General features: G+C 35.3%; 1 pseudogene; it reads right to left on the bottom strand.

Moving 5' to 3' along the window:
• Positions 1–11,024: 11,024 nt before the first annotated feature.
• Positions 11,025–11,437, bottom strand: LOC117038641 (2-iminobutanoate/2-iminopropanoate deaminase-like; annotated as a pseudogene).
• Between the last annotated feature and the right edge of the window lie 242 nt (positions 11,438–11,679).

The following is an 11,679-nucleotide window of genomic DNA, read 5'->3' as shown; positions in this document are numbered from 1 at the left end:
GCCTGGAGAACACGCCAACTTGCCCTTTGTTAGAAACACTGCACAGAATGCCCAAGGATGACCAGTGAAGCACAAAAAAAAAAAAAAGACTTTATAGTCAATTCTACCTCCATCATTGACAGTTTAGTAATCTCATTTAAGTCCACTAAGCTATCAAAGAGTTACGAGTCAGGAAAATCGTCATTCTAACCAAATGATAATTCTAAATGCAGACTTCTACCCACGTTCTGCAAATATTTTAATAGTAAAATGCTGTCAGCTCAGATGTCAAGCTAAGAAAAATATAAAATTCAGAATACTGATTTTATAGACTGTAATAGATTAACTGGGTAGAATTATACATATTTTTATTTTTTATTTGCTTTCTAGCCTTGATTGCTTTGGCACAAATTCCAAATTAAACATTTTAAGTAGTATTCAGTAATTTGATTTACTACTAACCATATGCAAATTGGGTTTAATGTATTTAAGAATGTTGAAAAACTGATTTGTTCATCTGAAAACTCAACTATTGTAAAGAAGTTCCCTTCATCATTTTTGAAGCAACTTGTAGTATTTTTCTCATTAGAAAAGTTATCAATCTCAGCATTATAGCCCCCTTTATCCCTTTGCAAAGTTCAAATACTTATTCATTGCTCATTGACTCTATATCCTTAGACAATTTTTGTTTTAATCCTGTCTCTGTACAGTGCGATTGCACATCTTGGAAATTGCAGAAGCATTTGAGAAATTGTAAGAGAAAATATCACAACATTTCTAGTCGATTTGTTTTGACCCAGGAAGTAAATCCAGAACTTTCTGCATTTACCCTAATCTCACTGTTCTTTGGGTCTTTTCATGTTTTGTCATCCCTGAAGTTTAGTTGACATCATATATCTGCTCTTCTTCCATCTGTCTTTGCCATTTTCTCCTAACTTTTTCTTTCAGAGAAAACCAATTCAAAATCTTTCTCCTTTTCCCCTCCCTGTCTGAAGATTGACAAGAAACAATAATTATACTGTCTTTTGCCAGAGGGTTCAATATAAAACAAATGAAGGTAGACATTACATTACTTTTATAAAATGCCAGCAATGGAAGTTTTTCTTATACTTAACACTCAATAAAAGGAAGGATGATTTTGACACATCTCTATATACAAGAAAAAACAAGCTGCCTTACTGTATAAAATACATAATATTTTCCAATATTCTCATTATCCTATTTTATATTTTTTAAGATGTCAATGAATGTTTTTGGAAGAATGACCTCTGTTTTATTAACTATGTTTAATTCTGTTTTTACATATTTGAGATTTATGAACCCACTAAGGGAAAGAGAATTTCCAGACATTCTAAAATAGAAGGAGGCCATACTCAGGTTTATCTCATTTTCATTCATCTCCCAAATATTTGAGCTCCCTGTGAATCAGCCTTCTACTCACTTCTCTTCATTTTACATTCTCTATGTGATCTCATCCAGCTCCATAGATTAAATGAAATCTGTAAACTTCAGGTCCTTGGCAAGATCAAATCTGAAAACCCTCCCATTTCAAACCTCTAGAAATACTGGATAGAATGTTCAAAAATTATTTTAAATGTATGACTAAGGTTCTAAGAAATAAAGAATGCCAGAAATGAAAAAGACATGAAATAGCAGAAGTAAGCGAGTTAATCATGTACCTGCCTTAAAGAAAAATTTTTTAAATCTAAATAGGAGAACTAAAAAGAAAGCCTCAAATATAAAAATAAAAATACAGCAGAATAATGACAAGATATTTACATACCCACATTCATATATAGAATTTTTTTTTTTTTTTTTTTTTTTAAGGAGGGCACAGCCCACAGTGGTCCATGCAGGGATCAAACTGGCAACCAGCACCACGCTCTAACCAACTGAGCTAACCAGCCAGCCCTGGGAATTATTAATAGATCTCTCTATGCAGCTGATAGATTAAACAGGCCAAAATTAGTACAGAAATAAAAATTTGAGTACAAACTTTACATGTATATAATTCTATACTTAACAATTAAAAAATATGTATTTTTAAGAGAATAAATTTTTATGAAAATTGACAGGATACTAGCCTTAAACCAAGTTTCTATGAATACTGAAGGGACTATTTTATACAAACCACATTATGTTGTCACAAAGAAATAAAAATGAAATGCGGTAAAAAGGGGGGAAATCTTCACATGTTGAAAATGTAGTCTACTGCGAAAGACAATAAAAAAGAAATCATAGTGGAAGTTATAAAATATTTAGAACTGAAAGACAGTATATATTTTAAAATAGTGGCATAGATTGACTTTTCTGGTAATGTAGCAGATAAGAATTATTGAAACCTTACTGCTACATAACACATTTACATGCTCAAAAGAAAACTTTGAAAATAAAATAACTGGGTGGTGAACACACAATGTGATATATAGATGATGTATTACAGAATTGTACACTTGAAACCTATGTAACTTTACTAACAATTGTCACCCCAATAAACTTTAATTTAAAAACAAACAGAAAAAGAAAATTACTTTTTAAATAAATGGATGAGATTGCAAGAAATAAAAAAATATATATAAAGCCAGGTACAAAGCCAGAACATCGGTCCAGGGAAGTAAATAAACACTGAAACCATCAGTTTTCTTAAGAGTGTATATGTATAAATGCCCCTCAATGATCCAGAGTTTCAGGCCCAGACAGTCTGGTAGAGACATACCAAATAAAATTGACATTCAGATGAACTATTCTCTCAGAGAAAAGGTAAGATAGAAAATTAATAAGATAAAATAAAGTCCAGAGGAAGACAAGGAAACTTCACTACGTAAGCCTTTCTCTCCACGGAGGTTTAAGTAAACAAAAGAAGGGCATCCCTTAGAATCCATGGAAAGTGGTAGGCCCACCTACAAATGTTTTGGCCTAAAACATGTTATCTAGTGAGTCTAAAATTCATAAGCTAATAATTGTAATAAAAGTATTTAAGGCTATGAATGTTCCACAAAGTATCAATTTAACCACAGCATACAAATATTGATAAACAGTACTTTCGGCAAATAGACATATGACAAAATGCTCAACATCACTAATCATCAGAGAATAGAAACCACAATGAGATATCACCTCACCCCAGTCAGAATGGCTATCATCAAGACAAATAGTAACAAGTGTTGGAGAGGCTGTGGAGAAAAAGGAACCCTTGTACACTTTTGGTGGGAATGCAGACGGGTGCAGCCGCTATGGAAGGCAGTGTGGAGGTTCCTCAAAAAATTACGAATAGAATTACCATATGACCCAGCAATCCCTCTCCTGAGTATCTACCCAAAACATCTGAAAACATTTATCCATAAAGACACGTGTGCTCCAATGTTCATTGCAGCTTTATTTACGGTGGCCAATACATGGAAACAACCAAAATGTCCTTCAATAGATGAATGGATAAAGAAGTTGTGGTATATATACACAATGGAATACTATTTGGTGGTAAGAAAAGATGAAATAGGAACATTTGTGACAACATGGATGGATCTTGAGATTATAATGCTAAGCGAAATAAGTCAGACAGAAAAAGCAGAGAACCAAATGATTTCACTGATATGTGGTATATAAACCAAAAACAACAAAAGAACAATACAAACAAATGAGAAACCAAAACTCATAGACACAGACAATAGGTTAGTGGTTACCAGAGGGTAAGCGGGGAGGGAGGCGCTAGATTAGGGTAAAGGTGATTAAATATATGGTGATGGAAGGAGAACTGATTCTGGGTGGTGAACACACAATGGGATTTATAGATGATGTAATACAGAATTGTACACCTGAAATCTATGCAACTTTACTAACAATTGTCACCCCAATAAACTTTAATTAAAAAAAAAACAAAACAAAAAACTGTACTTTCACTTCTGTTCTAAGTGTTTTCTCATTTTTATTTAAATTTTTTTGTTAGCATTTCTTAATTTTCAAACATAAGTAAAGTTTCTAATTATCATTTTGTTATTTATTTCAAATTCTATTGCACTGCCATCATAAAATGTATGCCATTCAGAAATTCTAAGATTTGGGTGTCCCAAGACTTTCTTGGTACACCACCAATCATTCAGAATACATTTTTTTATGTTGTCAACATATTGGCTTAAATTTTATCTGGTAAAATCTTTGGAACTCCAGATCAGACTTTCTTTTTCTTTTACGATACGTTCTCTTTAATTTTCTCAGTTATAACATTATCACTGAATGGTGTGCTTTAAGATTCATTCAAAATGCCATAGCCAATGGATGGCATTCTCCTAGTCTGACTTGGTATGACACAGCAGGGAACTCGATAAAAACCTAGAAGTCAATGCTTTCCTAATTTTCTGCTCAAAACAAGGCTGTCAGTTGAGGAATCTGACCACTACATAAGAGGCTGTGGTGTGAGGGTCTGCCACTAGATGGTGTTTGGGGCTTGATGTATACACATGGATATGACATCCCTGCTCTATGTTTCTTTTTCTATCTGCCAGGATGGATTATACACTGGGCTCTGGAGACAATCATCTTAGGCTACATTTCCCTGTTGTGATAAATTTCAGTGGCGTACAACATTTAAGGTTTATTTCCCACTCTCGTTTTATGTTCCATGAGGGTTGGCTGCAGCTTTGCTGCCCAAGTCCCCATTCCAGGACCTCAGCTGACAGACAGTCCCTATCTGGGACACAGCAGGGTCTTGGCAGAGGGTTGGAGGTTGGGGTGAATCCATGAAAGCTTTTAAAGCATCTGCTCAGAGTGGCTCATGTTATTTTCACTCATTTCAAAGGATAGAATTGATGTGATCAATGTGGAAAGAATTATAACCCTCCAACTGAAAAGAGCTCAGGGCAACAAATATTTGCACAATGAAACAAACAATCAGCTGATGTCTCAACAGAAACTTTGCAGGCCAGAAAGGATTGGCATAAAATATTCAAACTGATGAAAAAGTAAGGATCTAAAATCAAGATTACTCTTCCCAGCAAAACTAACATTTAGAATTAAAGGACAGATAAAGAGCTTCCCAGACAACAAAAAACAAGGAGTTCATGATCATCAAACCAGTATTACAAAGCAGTATCAAACCAGTATCATCAAACCAGTATTACCAAGTTAGAGAGACTTCTTTAAGACAATAACAACAAAAAAGAATAAAATAGCAATAACTACATATCCATCAACAATTACTTTAAATGTAAATAGATTAAATGTTCCAATCAAAAGATAGGGTGGCTGCATAATAAGAAAACAATGTCCTTACATATGCTGCTTACAAGACATTCACTTCAGATCAAAAGTCACACATTTACTGAAAGTAAGGGATGGTAAAAAGTATTTCATGAAAACGGAAACAAACAAACGAAAAATCTGAGTATCCATACTTTTACCAGACAAAATAGATTATAAAAAAAGACTACAACAAGAGACAAAGAAGAACCCAGTAATTCCACTTCTCGGTATTTATCCAAAAAAACCCAAAACTCTACTTCGAGGGGACATGTAAAAAAAAAAAAAAAAAAAAAAATATATATATATATATATGTGTGTGTGTGTGTGTGTGTGTATATATATGTATATATATATAATGTTTATTATTGCATTGTTTACAATGGCCAAGATATGGAGGCAGTCTGGGTACCCATTAATAGATGAAAAGATAAAGAGTAGGTGGTACATATATAAATGGAATATTGTTCAGCCATGGAAGGGAATGAGTACTTGCCATCTGCGGCGGCTTGGATGGACCTGAAGAGTTTATTGCTGAGTGGAGTTTGTCAGACAGAAAATGACAAATGTGATTTCATTTGTATGTGAAATCTAAAGAACAAACCAAACCAAACAGAAACAAACTCATTGATACAACATTTTTATGGTTGCCAGGTGGGAGGGGGGTTGGGGGTATGGGTGAAAAGGAGGAAGGGATTAAGAAGTACAAACTGGTAGTTACCAAATAGTCATGGGGATGTAGAATAAAGCTTAGGGAATACAGTAAATAATAATACGGTAATAACAATGTAGTGCCACGTGGGTACTAGACCAGTCAGGTAATCACTTCTTTAATCATTTAAATGTCTAACCACTATGCTGTATACCTGAAATTAATATAAAATAATATTGAATGTCAGCTGTAACTGAAAAATTAAAAAGGGAGGAAAAGGAGAAGGAGAATAAGAGATTCAAATTTCCAGGTGTAAAACAAATAAGTCATGGGGATGTAATGTACAGCATAGGGAATATAGTCAATAATATTCTGATAGTGTGGTATGTTGTCAGATGGTTGCTAGACTTACTATGATGATTACTTCTTTAGGTATATACATGTTCAATAACTATGCTGTAATATTGCATATTATATTAGCTATATTTTAATAAATATAGCTAATAAAATTAGCTATATTTGAATAAAAATCTTAAAAAATAAGAGAAAAACAAGCAAAAAAATAGGTAAACTACCTCTCTCTGAGACAAGAAGTAGCAAGAATCTTGTCACAAGCTTAAAATTGAAGACAGAAAGATAACATCACAAACATATGGTGGGAAAAGCAATTAACTTAAGGTAATGAGTGAGACTGGGTTGCACAGATATAAGTGTTTATCAATTTCTTCATTAAAGAAAAATTTTACGTAAATTATTATTTGTTTGTCTTTAGCAAGAGCAAGAATCACAACTGTGCCCAGAACTTTGAACCATATAACTGGAAACAGTTAGAACAAGGGCCCACATGCAAAGAATTAAGTTCTTAACAATTATTTTGTTAGCATTAGGTAAGTTTATTAATAATAATGATTATCCCTACTCAAGTGAAATATTAGCATCAGATAAATATGCATTGGTATCCATTTTAGTATTTTGGAATTAATATTTGTTTTTACCATTGTTTTGAAATATTTTTAAATAATTTCTAAGTTAAAATTTATAAATCACAAGCCAGGGGGAATAATTCTTTCCTGTTTTTGGTTTGCTCTACAAAGAGAGAGGAGAGGATGTGGGAAAATTAGCAAGTAATTATAATAGAATGTGAAGATGGCCTGTGAAAACAGACCCATAGAAGATATACCCAAACCAGTATGGGATTGGGGATGGGAGTGACCAAGAAACTTACATCTAAACCAAGATCTGAAGCAGAAGTAAGAGTTACTCTGCCATAGAAGGGGAAATAAAAAGCTGACATTCCAAGGCTAAATGGACAAAGTGAGAAGGAAAAGCAAGAAAATGATATAACAAGTTTGTTTGTAGTAATTGTGGCAATTTGGATCCTAACATACCACAGCAGAGGTGCCTCCTATATCATAAGGCATACTGAGATATTGTGGTTGACAATATCTAGAAGTGGAAGACCCATTCCTCTGCCTGAGAGGAGATCCAGTTCCTACCTTTGGACCTGAAAAGTATCACAGCGTTAGAGATGCACAGTTCCTGAAACTCCCTGGGTAGTGTCACAGAAAGACCAAGACTGAGAGTCAGAATCCAGTGCTGCCATTTAGTAGCTGACTATAAGCAAGTTACTCAGCCACTCTGGGCTTCAGCTCCCTCAATAGCAAATATCATCTCTCAGAGTTCTGTTGAGGATTAAATGAAATTGTGAGTGGAAAACACAGTGCCCTCCTCTTAGGTGCTCAATAATCGTTTGTGCCTTCCCCATCTCACCTCTTATATCTTCAGTGCAGATGACCTCTGAGAGCAAATGCGTAGCTTCCCACCCACTTCACACACACACACACACACACACACACACACACACAGAGTTTAGTTTCTATTCAAAAACAATTCCTCAATAATCCTCCCTAGCACTGCTGTGTCATTTCTACTGAAGCCACGGGTCCAGCAATGTGAGAAAGCACGTTAGCTGTTTCTGTACCGCCTTTTTCTGTTGAGAGTCCTGATACAGGAAGGGGTAGATGTGGAATTTGGCACAGGCCCTGCCAGGAAATACAAGAAGTCCTGTCCACACTACATCTGCCTCTCTGATCTCCACTAAGGAGACAAAAAAGTCAAAGTAACATGCTTTCTATTTTGTTTTGGTGTTTTTGAAATAAAAGACTTTCATAAAATTTTCCTGTCTAAAAATATCTAAGCAAACTGATCAAGCTTACAAATCTGAAAGAACATTTATGCAGTTGTGTTCTAAAAATCTAAGCTTTTCAAACACATTAAAATCTATTGGTCCCAGAGATGATTTCACCAACCCCTCCTCAACATAAATTATATATGCTCTGCTGCTTCAAAATCTCTTTAGCTTTAGCGCAACATTTCTTTCCTTTAAAAATGCAAGAGATCAAAAAAGAGTTGGAAATATCATCGAAGGCTATATGAAACAAAAGAGATGCTGCTAAAGAAATAGAAGTGCACGCAACAAAGGAGAGAATGTAAACCTTCAGGGAATGAGCTAGCACAACCCTAGGAATCTCTTCAGGAAACCAAATAATAAGCAAGAGAAGTTAATAATGAATGAGCAAATAAATTGGAATTGGATACCCTAAACTCTACAAAAGCAAGAGCCCTCCTCCTGAATTTGGTTCTATTTTTCATTTATTTAGATCAAGGGCAGGGTATATCCTAGGCTGATGCTAGAAAATATATGGTTTTCAGCAATTCCACTCTGTGAGAAGTTACGAGGCATGATTCAATATATAGAGAGGTTAGATTTTAATAAAGTAAAAATTAAGAGCTTATCCAAAAGCACACTTCAATTTAGGACTTGGATTTTCCTGCAGCAAAACGACATCTCAGAGGATAGAGCGGAATAGAGCATATTCTCAGCCAAGGGAGAGCTAAATCGACCACTACTATTTACACCTAAACAGGTAATTGTAATATTTGCTGCTGCAGAAGCCCTAAATACTTCGCCAATAGATCACCTACCCATGTTTGGGAAAATTCAAATAGAACATCATTCTGCCACGGATGGATGGGTAGCATCATGGTAATAACTCTTTAGTAAACCCATCATTGGAAAAGCCCACCAACAATCCTTCCAAGTATATAAAATGTTTATAAGTATCCTTATTTTCAGATGAAGAAAATTGAATCTCAGAGTTTAAAGAACTTGCTTAAGGCCACACCTTTTAATTTAGTAAGTGACAGAATTAGAATCTTTGATCCCAAACCTTTGGACCTTGTCCTTACACTTGACAACATCCCCCACACTATACATTTTTCCTTAATTTAAATTGGATTAAACAATTAGATACAGCTTGAATAAAAATGTATATTAAATAAATTAAGCCTCTGTTCACTAAAATCCAGAGTGTGGGCATTTACACTACCATTTAAAGCATGTTAATATAAAACATTTCAGCCTACACTACTTTACAGTATATTATGTGAGTAGAATATATTAATATCCTTGTTTTGTAAATTGGACAACTGAGATTCAGAGAGTTCATCTTCTCCAAGGCACACAGCTATTGAGTGGCAGGTACAGGACTAGACCCAGACTTTCTAAGTTCAAGAGGAGTTTGTTTTCCTATCATGCTTTCTTTTCAGAGAGCCTGGTACATTATCTGCCACAGCACAAAGTTTAGGAAATATTTTCTCTATTTACAATGGCCACCTCATAATGCTCAAATTATATTCTGAGGGAAGGTCTGTCAGCACTTGAGCTCTTCCTCGAATCAGCACAAAGTATGTCGAATCCTCTGGCTGGATCAGAAACTTGACTCAGGATCAGGATGTCCTGTGACAACTGAATCATCTATTGCTACAAATCTCTTACCTGCCCTGAACTTGTGATCTACTGTCTGTTTTGGCAGATGTTTGTCATCTCTTTCATCGCTGTCCTGCTGTCTGTCGTGGCTCTTAAGTTATGCTTCCTCCAAATATGTGTCTTCCTGCTCTGACTCCTAACTTGCTCCTCAACTTTAAGCTGCCACATTAGCTCCTTATTCTCTCAGTCTTAGCATCTCTACTAGGGCTGCAGAGACACTGGCACCCAGCTCCTAGCAACTCCTGCTCTTGTTTTATGTAACAGAAGAGCAAAAAGAAAGAACCAAGTCTGCAGACGTCTTGGCTTAGGCAGCTGAAACTTCTCCCCTCATTTAAACATAGTTAATCTTCCATTTGACTCTCAGGAAATTGAAACATCCCTCCTTTGATATCTGAAGTCATTACTTATGCCATCGAATAACAAACAAGTTCACCTACAGAAGTTCAGTGAAATTGCCTTAATGAATATTTAGCAATATAAAACTTTTGCAAACTGCCTCAGTAAGAGATTTTTCCAGATTGATAATATATGAGGTGTGATCAAACAATACAGTGAATGTTTAAATTTAAAAAATTATTATAGTAAAAAACACATTGCCATTACTCCCCCTCAAAATACTCCCTCTCACTTTGAACACACTTATCCCATCATTCTTGCCACTTTCTGAAGCAGTTCTGGAAGTCCTCCTTTCGTGAGTGTCTTTACTTGTGCTGTCATGGCTTTCTCAATGTCCTGAATCATTTTGACTTTGGGGAAGAGCAAGAAGCGCCAAATGGTGAATAAGGTGGCTAAGGACACACTGTAATGTCTTGTTTTTTTTTTATCTGCTTATCTATTTTATTTCTGTTAGAAAAATATTAACTATATAAAATTTTAGTCTACTGTTTTCTCCTTTATCTCTACCATCAAACTTAAATCTTTAATTTTACTCAAGTAAAAACAGAATCATGTGTCTGACATGAGAACTAAATGTTTCACAACATTAATAGGATTTAACTGAATTAGGTGTACCCTTTATTATTTTTCAGGAATAGTAACTCCTTTTTCCTGCGTATTATTTCCTTTACCTTTTTTATTTGAGTAACTACGCAAGGCAAAGTGTGTTCTTTTCTCACATCCAGTAATATGAGTGTGCATAAGTGTACTTCATAACATCAGTAACTGGATTCATCATCTAATCTTTAATTCATATTCAATTCCCCTTATTAATGGTGTTTCCATAATACTTCAGATATTTTAGTGAGTCTTACATTTTCCAACATTGATTATGAAAATTAAGATGTTCATTTAAAAACATTATTAATATTCCAGACTAAATAACACCAGGTCCCCTTAGAGTGAGGCTATTGTGAAAGGGCCTTGGACAGCTACTGCTTCAATCTCAATATAGCCCCCTTTGGGCAAAGCAGCAACCTGGTAAGCAGCTCTCTCAGGAAAATTACTCTTGAAATACTGTTTGTAGATTTCATTGACAGTACCAAAGTCATTTAAGTCAGCTGGCAAGACAGTTGTTCTTACCACATTAGTGAAGTCATAGCCTGCAGCTTTCAGAATTTCACCCATGTTTGTAAGAGCTTGTTTAGCTTCCTCTGCCATCCCTCCTGGCACAAGCTGTCCACTTAAAGGTCCATGTCTAGCTGGCCTGAAATGTAAATGGTCCTGTCAACTAACACAGCTTGACTGTAAGGATCAATGGCCCCTGGGGCTTTCTCATTGCTGGTCACCCTTCTGATCAAGGATGACATAGCTAATCTTTTCCCTTTGAGGCCCCTTGGAAAGAACAATCCAGTACACTAACCTGCTCGTGACTACTCCCACACCGTAATTTTTTTTTATTTGACAGAAATTGCCGTATACCAGAAGTGATGTGTGACATGGAGCATTGTCATGATGATGATTTATGGCACACTTAAAACACACCTTCTCTCAACCGTAGCTCACACCCGACCAACTGCACCAAACAGGTTGAAACTTGTCACACGCTGTT

The sequence above is a fragment of the Rhinolophus ferrumequinum genome, chromosome 19, assembly GCF_004115265.2.
Source record: "Rhinolophus ferrumequinum isolate MPI-CBG mRhiFer1 chromosome 19, mRhiFer1_v1.p, whole genome shotgun sequence".
Lineage (NCBI taxonomy): Eukaryota > Metazoa > Chordata > Mammalia > Chiroptera > Rhinolophidae > Rhinolophus > Rhinolophus ferrumequinum.
Note: the sequence above shows the minus strand (reverse complement) of the source record. Positions and strands in the feature narration are given on the sequence as shown.